Source organism: Tachypleus tridentatus, chromosome 9, assembly GCF_004210375.1.
Source record: "Tachypleus tridentatus isolate NWPU-2018 chromosome 9, ASM421037v1, whole genome shotgun sequence".
In the NCBI taxonomy this organism is placed as follows: Eukaryota; Metazoa; Arthropoda; class Merostomata; order Xiphosura; family Limulidae; genus Tachypleus; species Tachypleus tridentatus.
The window spans coordinates 82,866,935-82,882,045 of record NC_134833.1 but is presented as its reverse complement, the minus strand read 5'-3'; the positions used below and the strand labels follow the sequence as shown (position 1 = coordinate 82,882,045).

Below are 15,111 nucleotides of genomic sequence, written 5' to 3'. Positions count from 1 at the left end.
CACCAGCTAAACACTGTTTAGTCCGTTAAACATGAAAGATAAGTTAAAAATGGAAAATGTTACAACTGATCATTAAAGAGGGCTCTTGCTTCCCTTTGTTAGCGTTCTAAAGCGACCTCTCGTGGGGTCCATTGGTCTTATGTATTATTTCACTTGACAACTTTATTCGTTATGATTTTGTTTTCTGTATAAGTGGCTAACCATGATGGCCACCACTCGATACCTATGGAAAGCCATATTGTAATTATTATGTTCTAATGGATCACTGATCGTCCGATAAATAAAAAAAAAAGGAAAGAAATGTCTATGAAACGAAACTTTTATAGTGCATTCGAGGCTTTAATGTCCAAAGTACGTTGTTTATGCCAGTAGGTTACTAGCTATAAATCTTTGGACTCGAAGTTCAGGCACTTCATCGAAACGTTATTCAAACTCTTAGAAACATAGTCTTTTTCGCAACTGGTAATCAATGAAGTTTAAGTAGTTGCATTCGAGGGTGCATAGTATTGGTTGGTCTAGGATAACCCTAAATTCATTTTAGTGTCTAGGCTAACATTAATGATATTATAAACTCTGAGTATTTCAGTATCGCTTATTTCCGACACTCCCTCATACAAAATCAGTTCTCAATTATTCAACTGCATTTATGAGTGGCACAGTTTGCACTTTACTATAAGAGTGTAAGGTATTTGTAAACTAAATTTATATTTAAACTTATAACGTAATTGTACATTTCACCAAAGACAAAATGAGAACTTCAGGTTTTAATTAGAAGTGTTTGGACTTGATACCGGGTATTTCAGAGCCATATTCTACTACATACCTAAAATATACGAGATTAGTGGTTGGAATGAAATGCATATCAATGCTCAGAATATTGTGAGAATCAATGAAAACTGAATTGTTTTTGCAGTCGCTTCATTTAGGACTAGGTTTAGAACGCTAATTAGGATTGACAGAAAGCATTTGACATCTTTTAAGACAGTTTTTAAAGCATCCTGTACCGTGAATAAACTTATAAGTTTTAATGAGGCCCAGCATGGTTTGACATGGCCAGGTGGTTAGGGCGTTCGACTAGCAATTTGATGGTCGCGGGCTCGAATCTCTGTTACACCAAACATACTCGCCCTTTCAGTCGTGGGGGCGTTATAATGTTACGGTCAATCTCATTATTCGTTGGTAAAAAGAGTAGCCCAAGAGTTGGCGGTGGGTGGTGATGACTAGCTGGCTTCCCTATAGTCTTACGCTGTTAAATTAGGTACGGTTAGCGTAGATAGCCCTCGTGTAGCTTTGCGCGAAATTCAAACCAAACCAATCTTTATGACCACCCAGCATTTATAATCTGCAGTATATAATTTAGTTAATTTAAATAAACGTAAAACATAGTCTTACCAGGCCTATATTCTTTTCTACGACACTAATAAACTGGACTAGAAAATTTATATGCAGTAGAATTTGCATTTCAAAACTGATGCTGTAATTTTATACAAATAAGTTTTATTATTTTTCAAAATATTTTACTCATCACAGCAATAGAAATGTGTTGTTATTATGATTGTTTGTGTTTTGTTGCGCATAAACTACATAGGATACCTATGCTGTTCTCACAACAAGTATCGAAAACTTTTTTTCAGTGTTAAACACCTACATACGTACCGCTGAGCCTTTAGGGGAGGTTATGTTACTACATGAGAATATATTTTATTACTAATAATTCGGAAGAAATACGTAAAATTATAATTAGTGTTTATCTCAAACAAGTTTCTTTAACTCTATTAGGGTTTTAAGTGACAAGAACATGGCATTTAAGTTCATTATGTGAAATGCAGTAAGTGTAAATTGTCGTAAGTAAAACATGTACCGAAAAAATAGTGCTTATTTACACAGTTTTGTTATTTGCCCTGTTGAAGAAATATAAGTTATATTTGAAAGCTATTAATTTTTGAAAGTCATTTTCAATTTCTGTTGAACACTTGTGATGTTCTAGAACAGCTGGTTTTAGTTGAGCACTGGTCATTTTCTAAGGTAGTGGGTGCCCCACGAGGGCCCAGCAGTAAACTTTAGGGCTCGTTACGTTAGAATTATCGACAGCTTTGCACTAAAACAAAACAAACGATCCAACGTGTTTGTTAATTCGTAACGAAAGGTTCATTAGTTTAGTTTAGCTCTAGTTTTTATCTTTTTGTAACATGGATTGATTTCATTATAAAATTATTTAATTTCTGGAGAACTATCTCATGCAAGTTTATTATTCATCACTTCTTTTTAAAATGAAAAACAAAATCAATATTTTATTAGATCACCTAACTTTATTATTACTTGGTTTTAGTCAGCAGTTGCTAGGACTTTTTGTGGTGGGATATGGTTCTTGTATAGTGTATTTTCTTAGTTAGCAGTATTTGTCTTTATAGTGGCTGGCTTATCTTTGTAAAAATTAATTATTTTCTTTGTAGTGGCTTAATTCAGTCACTATTGTTCAATGTTTCTGTAGTGAGGTACCTAATCATCATTAGTCAGTATATTTGTAGTGGCTTAACTCTGTGATAATAAGTCAGTATTATTCAGAGTTTCGTATGTGCTTATCTCAGACTACATTAGTTGGCACCTTTGTACTGTCTTCTTATTGTCACTTTCTGTCTATCTAGTAAACTGTGTCTGCATAGAATATTATTTACTTTTATGTGAAAAATAGCCGATTGTTTACGACCTATAGACATACAGATGTAGCCACTCTTTCTGTTTTGATGCTATAATTAACAGCAGATAAAAATTTACAGAATGCTACGTGAAAAACTTAGTTCTGTTTAGTTATGAAAGTGTTTAGAGTTGGTTTCTTGGATTCCTTTAGTTCATGAATGTTGTTGCACATTGTGTTCATCCCACAATGCTCCGTTCTTATCCTGATGAACGAGTAAGCTTTCAGTATAGAAATTCAACAATTAATATTAATGTACCAAAAATAGCGATATTTCCAGCATTTTATGCGGCTCCAAGTTATAGCTAATATAGCGGTACAATATAATATGACAGGATATTGGGTGGAATATTGATAAATGTGGATATAATGAACAATCTTACCTCATTATACTAAATATAACTTCGAAAAGCCTTTAGATTGAACACTATATTGAAATTAAAAAGTTAAGACATGAAGAAAATATTTATCTAGTCATTATATGTATTTAATAAATGAAAAACACTTTGACTAAATTTAATTAAGTTCTTAATCACTTCGATGTTCATGTTTAATTGACTTACATGTACACCTTCTTGAAATGGTGAAATTATTTTTAATATTATCTTTTATTATTTCTAATAATTTGATACCCATATACATATTTTACACGTTATTTGAATAATTTATCTGTGAGTTGAATACTCAGCTGTTCTGGTTGAAAGGAAGGTAGCCTTTCACGCATTTTCTTTTAAAACAGATGATATACAGACTGTAGCAAACTCTAATCAAGAGCAAACAATTAAGTCATAAATTATTTAACTGAAAAATATTACAATTTTATTGCCTTATATTTAAGAATAATCTTATTGGCATCATGGATGTAAAGTAAATTATCTAATAGTATAAAAATACAGACTGGTGATTTACTCAGATTAGACATAAAGCGATATTTGATTCTATTATATTTTTCTGTCTGTTTATGCAGTATATTTCTGGAAATTAGACAGAAGTACCTATATGAAAGTCCGGACTAAAATGAACCTCGTTTTTATATTATTATCTTAAAGAACTGATCATGAAGGGGATTTAACAAAAACTTGCTTTATCATATATTACTATTCCACTAAATACAAGTTATATCAATGCGTAACCCTAGTTAGTTAGTACTTACATAACAGAGAATATGGAGATAAGGATTTTTCTTCTGTAAAAAAGATGAAAAGAAGGATATTTACTTACCCTGATATAACCTTGATCTGTTTACATCATATTTTAAATAAACTTATCATTCTAAGTAAAGTTCTAAAGTTCTATTTTTAAATTTATTGTTTGTCATCTGATAGTACTGCACTTTTAACATACACATAATTTTTTTATAATTTATGTTCACAATTTAAACGAATCCATTAATTTCAAGCTCAAACGAAAGAAATATCATAAAAACCAAACGAACAATCTGAAAATCCCCAAATGGAATAAGTACAGCTTCAGCTTTATTATTAAACATATTCTGATTGTTTCCTTAATAAAATAAAAGTACAATTCTATATAGGCTCGGCATAGCATAGGCCCTCGTAATTTGAGGGTTGCGGGTTCGAATCCCCATCTCACCAAAGATGCTTGCCCTTTAAGCCGTGGGGGTGTTATAATGTGACGGGCAATCCCACTATTCATTGGTAAAAGAGTAGCCCAAGAGTTGGCGGTAGGTGGTGGTGACTAGCTACCTTCCCTCTAGTCTTACACCAATTTAGGGACAGCTAGCGCAGATAGCTCTCATGTAGCTTTGCGCGAAATTCAAAACAAACCAATTCTATACTTTACACTCGAAGCTTCCTGTAAGAATTAAATAAAATAACCGAAACGCCGGGTTTGGTTTCTTGGTTATCATACGAGGATGTGGATCAAGGATCCAAGTTTCACGGTCTGTTGCCTCCGAATGGCGCTCTACATAGTGATGCTGTGGATGGGGTATAAAAAGTAAAAGGAAACCTAACTGTTTGGTTAGACTAAACCATGAATTAGTTTTGATATTCTTTCCTTCTAGTCTATCAGTTCAAAATTAGACACGAGGGAACGAAAGTAACTCTTAAATGGCTTTGCGCAAAGATTTGAAAGAAACATTTAAAAACTAAACGAATAATAATTAAATTTATTCGTATCGTATAGTGATTAATTCTTGTCTGAATTATAATTTCTGGTTCTGCACGAAACTTTAAAAAGGTAAGGTAATGAGGTGAACAACTAATTTCCGAGAAGAAAAAAGTATTTCCTTAGAAATTCACAACACGTGATTTAGATGTTATTTTCCCGCAAACACGAAGCGAAACGTGTATAATATTTTTAAACGTCGTAGTTGAAACATAAAAACTAATAAGAAGAAAGTAAGAAAGAAGTTAATAAAACTATTTTCTTTCAAATATATATATTTATTCAAAGCACCTCCAGACTCGAAATAACATTTGTTTTTTGTTTATATTCTCGACTTTAATTGGTTGGTAGCGTCTTTTGTTGCTTTTACCGCTCTCCAGCCAATTTAATTCAAATAATTTATAAATAGATTAATAAATAGATTATTTTGTTAATTTCAGTACAACTACAAGTGTATTTCATGTATTACCAAGACATAGGAAAATGTCAAGATATTATTAACGCTTGTTTCCGTGTTAATAATGATTATCTACAACACGCTGAACATTCTTGTTGCGTTTGTATTGCATTATCAGGGCGTTAATGTTTTTACTCAACGTATAAATTATTTTATGGATGAATTATTAAAACAGATTATTTTAAAATTAAAAGTTATGTGCGAAATTATTTAGACTTTATATCAAAATTGTCTAGTGAAACTGGTCATAACACCAATTTAAATACACTAGATGTAGTATATATATACTAATATTGAACAAGACCTCAGAGTTGCTGCTCAAATTATTTCTATGAATGCCATCTATTGCTTTACAGTATTACCAAATAATTTTCTTAATTGAAATTAACAATTATTTTTATCTATAATAACGATTTCTACCATTGAATAAGAGGAAAAGCTGTGTGTAAAAATGGCACCACCTATGCTACTTTCGTGAAGGATTTCTTAGAAGAGAGGTACACCGTTACTGATCAAAGAATGAAACTAAATGTTAGCTCGTGTGTGAAGTCTGGTTGGTGCAGGTACATTGGTTATTATTTTAACAGGTTTAATTTTACTCATGTTTTAAATTACCTATATCCAAACAATAAATGTATTGTTGGAAAAGATTATAAAACTATACATTTTGCATATAATACATATTGAAATTTATCTAAAAAGCGACCAACTGCACGTTACTTTAGGTTTCAGAAGTAACCATGTCAAAATAAATATCACATATATGTTAGTAAGTAGAACTGTACAGTTTGTGAACAATAAAGAAAAAACGTATTGGATTGAATGAATTGTAATGCTTTTATTAAATACAAATTGTTCCCTGGTGAGACAATGATAAGTCTTTGGATTTACAACGCTAAAATCACAGATTTGATTCCTCTCAGTGGTCACAGACGAGAGCTCAAATTGGTTTTGCTATACGAAAACACACACACACAAACAAACAAAATCGAAATTATCCAGAGAATCGAGATGAAAATTGTATATTTTGCTCCAACAAAGTCTACTAATTGGTCAGAAATTTTAGTGTACATTATTAAGTATAGAAATTAATGTTATAATGCAAGACTTTAATTGTATCTTGAACTCCTAGCACAATATGAAGAGCCATAAGTAATATTATTGTTATTTTAGCATATAGACGACTTATAAAATTTGACCGTTTACTTTGTTGTAAGCAAATTACTGAAGACAGACAAGAAGGTATTACTTGTCAAAATGTCAACTCAGTAATCTACGCTCCATTACCAACACTAATATCATTAGAATTATAGGTAGAACTATTATATTTAAAATAAAAAGATATTTCTGTTGAAGTTATATTCATATGTTAAAATGTAAAATGTAGAATGAATCAGCATAAGCTTCATGGTAGAAATAGAAGTCAGAACCCATAAAAACACGTATAAAATATTTATAGTTGTATATTAAAGAACTTACGTTTTTGATTTCCATTTTGGTTTTGTTTGTTTGTTTGGAATTTCGCACAAAGATACTCGAGGGCTATCTGTGCTAGCCGTCCCGAATTTAGCAGTGTAAGACTAAAGGGAAGGCAGCTAGTCATCACCACCCACCGCCAACTCTTGGGCTACTCTTTTACCAACGAATAGTGGGATTGACTGTCACATTATACACCCCCCATGGCTGGGAGGTCGAGCATGTTTAGCGCGACCCTCGAATTACGAGTCGCACGTCTTACGCGCTTGGCCATGCCGGGCCTCACATTTTGGTTTTGTGAGTCACAATAATAAATGTTACTTTATAAAAAAATTATTTTCTATTTAGTTAAACAACATATGTGTTATTTATTTGTTTAAGTTATATTTTATTATATACAAGTATCATAGTTTTATATGAAATATAATCATTATTTATATCATTTTTTAAAATATCGAAGTGTTCGAAAAATTATGGCGGATTTTAAATTTTAACTTTAATAAGAAATAAAAAATTCAAAAACAACTTTATTAATTAAAATAGTAATTTAGTGAATCTAAACACTTTTGCCAATTGCATAGGATCTAATATATACAAATGCGGCCCAATGTAGTTTTAAACATATGCATATTATTTATATCTTTAATATTATTTGTCTTTTACGTATTGTACATCTCATTTAGGTTAGCTGAATGGCAGTACTAAACGTATGAAAACGCTACCAACAAATCCAGAATATAAATGACACTTCGAAATTTACAGTGTTTCGATTATATATATATATACATACATATATATATACCTATAATATTCTTGATAAGATCACATACATTCCATATTTTGTATATGTACATACAACAATACATGTAATCAAATGGTAAATTACTTCGGAAACCGTCATGAAAAGTTACAAACCTAGAAAAAACACGATTAAAATATTAAAATACAATATTCTATTATCTATTTCGATTACGGTAATTAAGAAAGAATAGGCAGTTGCAGGTATTAAATGCAAAGCGCACTCAAGATTTCAGATTTAAGAGTTTTATTCTATACTCTTCAAAACAAGAAACGCAAAAGGGATATTTTCTTTATTTTAAAGAGAAATATATGTAATAACGTTACAAGCTCAGAGTATGTGATGTTACACGTGTTAATCCACTGATTGTCAGACCAAAATGACAATAAACGTTGTGCACTTTGAAAACGGGGGAAAATATCAGATTCTTCGCCAAAACACATGCGTGTCCAATAAATTTGTTTGAGAGATCTGCATGTTCTGCAAGTGCAACATGTGCAAAATCCCTATAAAAGTGACGGGTTCTCGGTTTCCATAGCTCAGTGTTAAGCCACCGACACGCAATACAGTTACGCCAAGACTGACTGAAGCACAACGCAACAACGCCATTGGTCGCTTGGAAGCAGGCGAATCTCGATCAGATGTTGCCAGAGCTGTGAATGTCCACCCAAGCACCATCACTAGGCTATGGAATCGTCACCAACAACATGGATCAACTCGTGACCGTTCACGATCTGGCAGACCTCGTGTGACCATGGCCACACAAGATCGCAACATCCGGTTACGTCACCTTCGGGATAGGACCACCACTGCGATGTCTACTGCCTCAACCATACCAGGGCTGCGTAGGATTTCCGATCAGACCGTACGCAACCGTCTACGAGATGCAGGAATCCGACCTCGACGTCCAGTCAGAGGCGTCATCCTCACCCAGCAACATCGTCAAGCACGGCTGCAGTGGACTCGGGCACATCGGGTATGGCCTCACCAACGATGGATGCATGTTTGGTTCAACGATGAATCACGTTTTATGCTTCGTAGGCAGGATGAAAGGACCCGTGTTTACCGTCGCCGAAGTGAACGTTTTGCAGCAAACTGTGTGCAGGATGTTGACAGATTTGGTGGTGGCAGCGTCATGATGTGGGATGCCATCGCCTACAATGCCAGAACAAACCTTTTGCACATTCGAGGGAATCTTACGGCTCAACGATACGTCGACGAGATTCTTAGGCCCCATGTGCAAGACTCACCACTGTCTTCTTGAGACACAACAACATCAACGTACTTCCCTGGCCCTCCAGATCACCAGATTTAAACCCCATCGAACATCTTTGGGACGAGTTGGACCGACGTCTGCGACGGCGACAACCTCAACCGCTGACTCTACCTCAGCTTTCAGCAGCTTTGCAGGCTGAGTGGACAGCCATTCCACAGGATGTGATTCGTCATCTCATCGCTTCCATGGGCAGGAGATGCCAATCAGTTATTGATGCTCACGGGGGGCATACTCGTTATTAACGTTGAGTGACGTTAAACTTCACCTAGTGAGCGTGGACTTCGCCTTTGCAGACTTTGGATGTTCAGCAGTGAATGTGCAAAGTTTCACACATGTCATACAGAACTACCCGGAATAAACTTGTTAACAATTTGTCTCATTTTTGCCTTTTGCGTTTCTTTTTTTGAAGAGTATATTTAAAAATGTTCTGTTTGCGGAATATGCGAGAGCAAAGAAATATTAACATACTTAATATGCCACAGACGACATTTAAATATTAAGATACTGAAAACAAATTAGACAGGACCGGAACATTAGGCTCGGCATGGCTAGGTGTTTAGGGCGTTCGACTCGTAATCCGAGGGTCGCGGGTTAGAATCCCTGTCATACTAAACATGTTCGCCCTTTAGTGGCGTCATTATATGACTTTCAATCCCACTATTTGTTGGCAAAATAGTAACCCAAGAGCTGTCAGTGGGTGGTGTTGACTAACTAACTTCCCTCTAGTCTTACACTGCTAAATTATGGATGAATAGCGCAGATAGCCTTCATGTAGCTTCATGTAAATTCAAAATAAACAAACCGAAACGTTAGCATATTTAAAATGTAGAAACGGAAATAGAGAAAGTAATGTAATGAATTGTAAGCAATATATAAAAAATAATCATTTTCATACCACAATAATCGAAATACATTTTTTTCTATGAAATAAATAAAACTAAGGCAGTTAAGGCCAATTACCGTCGAAACAGTATTGCGCTTCTCTCTTTGAAGTCGTAGGCGCGTTATAAGAGTGACGGTCAAATCCCATTATTTGATTAGGTTAGCCCACGAGTTAACCGTGGGTAATGTTGACTAGCTTCCTTCCCTCTAGTTCATCCATCAAGATAGAGACTAAAGCACGAAACTCTAAAAATCCAAGCGCTTTTGAAACATGGACCTTTCTACGTCAGATGACCCAGTAGTAGCTTTGCGAAAAATTTAACAAACAAACAATAATTTTAATGTCAGAATTGTGAATATTCATTTTATTAATTTTAAACAATGATTTTATTGCTAGTCATGGAATCTTAAGTTTATTATAGTGGTTTTTAGTTCAACATTAGGGTTTATCAAATATGTTTTTAGACTTTAGCTTAGATGTGTTTTATTGCTTGGATGACGTAGTGATGACGTGTGATGCTCAGAGACTTCCTTCAATGTCTGGATTTGTTGTGATTTCTCGAAGTCTCTAGAGTCTACTCAGGGGAGGAGGCATTATGATAATATGAAAACGACAGAAGGTCTATTAGTCAATCATTTAGTTTAATTGACGAGTCTGTTTCAGAGATGTCGATCAGGTACTAAGTTAGCGAGTTTGTTAGGAATCTGTTTTGATTTTGTGTCGTAGATATGGTTCTAGTTTAATGCGACTATTAACTTCTATTTGTGAGCCCGACATGTCGTTCGATGAGTGTGTTGTAAAAGAAAGAGGAATTTGCTTTATTTTTAATGAATAATACAAATAGAACCCATCCAACGATAAAAACCATTACAGCTGTGTGTTATTTTCTTCTTGCCAGTATATTTATAAACTATGTATAAATGTTATCTTCCCTATGGAGCAAACAAATCAATACTTTCGTTCATCCATAACGCAATAGGTAACATACAACTGTTGATTTACACCGAACAACAAAACATTTGCTACTGAAGAGAATTTGAGTGAGTCTGGGTAATTTTATTATGCTGATTACTAAAATGTAGGTCAGATTTGTCTAACACCTCTAGATTTTTAGTTATTGTAATTTATCAATATTTGTTTTGAATTTCGCGCAAAGCTACACGAGAGCTCTCTGCGCTAGCTGTCCGTAATTTAGCAGTGTAAGGTCAGAGGGAAGGCAGCTAGTCATCACCACCAACCGCCAACTGAAAGGACGAACACGTTTTGTGTGACGGGGATTCGAAACCACAACCTCTGTTTATGAGTCGAGCGCCCTCACCACCTGGCCATGCCAGGCCCTCAATATTTTATCAGCACTATGTGAAATACCATACAATAAACTTAGTAAACAGATTTATGAAATTAAGTTTACTTGAACAATTTAATGGGTAAAGGGCGTACATTTTTCATAACTTCAAACACTGAATGGATTGTACTAGTGTACAGTTCCAAATATATTGTTCATATATGCTATTTATTCTCGACATGGTTGTACTTGTAGCGTATTACATCACTTTTGCTTCATTTCCACCCTCATTTGCTACACGCGAGAATCACTAAACCCTCACGTATTCAGTTTGCTGGAGCACTCAGAAAAAATCTCTCTACTGATCATAAGAGGGACACATTCAAACGCTTCTCTTTCAATTGCCTCTCAGTTGCCCAGTTAGTCACTTAACCTTGTTCCATATACAGTCAAAACAAAGTCCAATCTTCTTCCCCACATGATACCCATGAGATAATTAAATTCTGCAAAACTGTGTATGTTAAAATCTTGTAAACTCTAGCTTGGTTAACATAAATTATTTTATATTTTTAGAAAATAATTTAAAATGCTAGCTGTTTCCAGTTTAAATATCAAGATACTGCATCTTGTACGAAACCAGTACCTTAGGTGGATGGTCTTCTAGTGCCACATCCACGAGCGAATTGGAAAATAGAAGAGTTATTCTGCCAAGAAGACAATGAATCAACATCTTCCTCTTCATCTAGTGATTCTATTCCTGTGACACCTCATTTTCATAACAGGCCTACAAAGTCGGTATACCAAACTTTGTTGCCTTTTATGACTCTGTGACATCTAAAATAATAAAAAACATGGCCAGTGAAATAGAATTAATTATTATGGAAAGAGAAAAAACGAGTATCAGCCTTTAGTGAATCCTGAACATTTGTTTCTGTCCTCCCACTTAATGTTAAACTGGGGTTCGTGAAGATTTGTGTCACTGGAAGAAATGAACACATATGGTAATGGTTTCAAATATCTGCTTGACAAAATCTCTGAAGCAAAAATGAAAGTAGGATTCTTTGAAAGCATCAGGTTCGGAAAGTGCTGATGGATGACGGTTTTGAAACAGTACTCAATCAGAAATAACTTAGTGTCTGGAAATCATTCAAACTGGTTGTCAAAATTTTCTTGGGAAATCAAAGAGATGAAAACTATGCTGTGATGATTGATGATATAATCAAGAAGTACAGGAAAACAGGATCTATGACGTCACTAAAGATGCACTACTTATACTCCCATTTAGATATATTTCCAGATTATCTAAGTGCAGTGAGCGATGAGCATGGTAAGCACTTTTGCCATGTTACTTCTACAATGGAACGAGAATGTGTAGAATAATGGAATGACGGGAGATTACTGTTGGTTCTTACAGCGTGAAACTGAGAACAAGTCAAGCAGGCATTTTGAAATAAAAGTAAGAAATAATACCCTTATTGTAGTCGTTGGTTTTTATACTGGTATTGCTATTATATATTGTTTTTTGGATATTTTTTAAAACTAATGTTTAACGAATAGTTAAAGTTATTAAAAGAAAAGCTATTAGTTTTACGAGGTATAAAATATTTTAATAAATATATCATAACTTGAAAACTAGAAGTGATCAATAATTTTCAAGATGAATTTTAGAATCTGCATTGACAAATTACTAAGAAACACTTGCATGTATCCTAGTAACAAAAGTTTGTTGTTGTTGTTGCCTGATGTTATTGAACAGTAATATATACAATAAAGTTCACACAAGTATAAGAGAATAAACAAATGCCAAAAGTTAAGTGAGGCCTAATCTATCACTCATTTCACCATTGAGTTATACTGGACAAGCCGACAAAACAAAACTAGACATCTTATAGTAGATAACTGTATTGTGTATGTGTGCAAGTTTTCGTTGTCTTTTACCAGCCACAGAAAACCGATACGTAAATAGGTTTTGAAAAATAAGCAATATTCAGGTTTTTAATTATTGGTATTAATTATTCGGCAGTCAACCTGTTTAAAATATTAAAAACAAATATTAAGCCCATTCGATTCACTACTCGTCACTCATTTATACCACTTTTGGAGAATTTTGCGAACCGGTGTACTCAGTACTACATAAGACACGGCACTGCTTGAGGATTACAGCACTCAACTGCAATCTCCGTCGGAGTGTTATAATGTCAGTTAAATAGCTACTTTTGTTCTAATCATTCACTTTTAAATTATGGACGAGTCGTAGAACTTAACAAATAAAACAATGTTTCGTATTTTTCTGCAACTGCGTAAATACAGATACCTTGTGGTGAATAAAATACAACTAAAAACAATCATGCATACAAAAAAAATACTTATGTACATTCTTACAAATCATTGGAGCTCTAGTGTATTAACTATCCACATAAAAACGACCAATTAGTAAGCCTATGTCTGCTAATAATTTTAGGATACCAGGAAATAATAAAAGAAGTCGGTCAATTAGGCTTGTCGCTATGCATTGTTAAAAGAAACTGAACAAAAAAATAACTTGGTACTATTTGGTTTCAGCTAACTGGCACATTCAACTTCACTAGTTCACGAAAGATATACATCTTTCCCCATAATTAGCATCCCCCGGTAAGACAGCGGTAAATTTAGGACTTAAGACGCTAAAGTTTAGGGGTCGATTCCCGTGACGAACACAACAGATATTCTAAATATAACTTTGCTCTAAGAAACAATCAGTCAGTCAATAATTTACAGTTTAGTAAGGTTTCTCAAGAATTAATTTACTAGAGGGTTTACGAAGGTCAGAACCCGTACACATGTAAGAATCTAAACAAGAACGTGAAAAACGCTAACTAGAAATAAATTTTAAAAATACAGAAGAACTATATAAGGTAATTAAACGATACGTCACAGGTCACTTAAAATAATTTCAGTAAAATCTTCTTAGTTAACGTACATTACGTAGCAATATTTAATCATTTTACAAGAAAACTTTTACAAAAGTGAATTTTAAAGCTTAATATATCCACTTTTTAATTCAATGACCAAGATGCACTAAACCAAGAACAGTAGTACTAAAATCTACGAAAAGTGAATAGAGTTCAAACAAACAAGGTTTAAGCCTGAATTTCTTTATTCAACAAAATGCCATTTTTTAAATAAATCTTAAATTGATCGTAGGAAAATCTGTAACATCAAAAAATCTAACTGCATTATTTAAGTGGTGACATACGTATAAACATTTGATATATTAGGTAAATTTAGAATTCAAAATAAACAAAATTTTAGGGTTTATAATTCGCTGCTTTTGTGTCCGGTTTTGAAAGTTTCAATCAAACCAAACTTTGCAAGACTGAATTTGAACTCGAGTTGCACTTAAACACATCCTATAAAGATCTTCATTAAGCAGCAGACGGCTCGGGCAAAACCCAGATGTGTGTTTGCAAACCGTAACATCAACGATATGCATAACTGGTTGATTTGAGGAGGTTTAAGCCTAATATTAAAACCTTACCTTTGATTTAATGATCAGTAGGATCGCACTGTAGACTAAATGAAGTTCTCTAAACGTTACTCGTATTTCATCATTCCTCCTTTATCCTGAAGCACTGATGATGCATCATCTTATTCCACTGCAAGCATTTTAGCTACTGATCAACTGCTCCTTTACTATTTACATCATACCATTTAAAGCAGCGAATGTGCTGCCATCTTTATTTTATCATATAAGCTATATGTTTTACGTATGTTGTAAAAATAGGTTATCTGACTCAAAACGTAGCTCGTGCCCTGATTTTGATTTTGATATTATATCGTAACTTACGAAAGCAATCTAGAACATAAAAATCTAGATATTTAAGTTGAATTTTTATTTACTCTTAATTTCGATAAACATTTTACAGGAAATAAATAATAGTCTGTTACGTTTGTGTCCTAACGTTTATAGCAAAGAAAGGAATTTTTAACAGTGCAACCCTGTAGATAGTAAGTTCGTAAAATATAATAAATTGGTAAGCTCTTTGACACAATTTAATTATCAAATGAATAGGGTAATACGTAAAATCTATCATATACACATTTCAATGATATTTTAATGTTTGATTGAAT

The 15,111-nt window shown here is 33.8% G+C and overlaps 1 protein-coding gene across 1 annotated transcript in view; it reads right to left on the bottom strand.

The window, feature by feature from the left end:
• Positions 1–14,651, bottom strand: part of LOC143225633 (glutamate [NMDA] receptor subunit 1-like) — a 111,167-nt gene extending 96,516 nt beyond the window's left edge. Inside the window, exon 1 of the mRNA XM_076455405.1 lies at positions 14,519–14,651. The gene's annotated coding sequence lies outside the window, so the exon portion shown is untranslated. The remainder of the gene's footprint in view (positions 1–14,518) is intronic.
• Between the last annotated feature and the right edge of the window lie 460 nt (positions 14,652–15,111).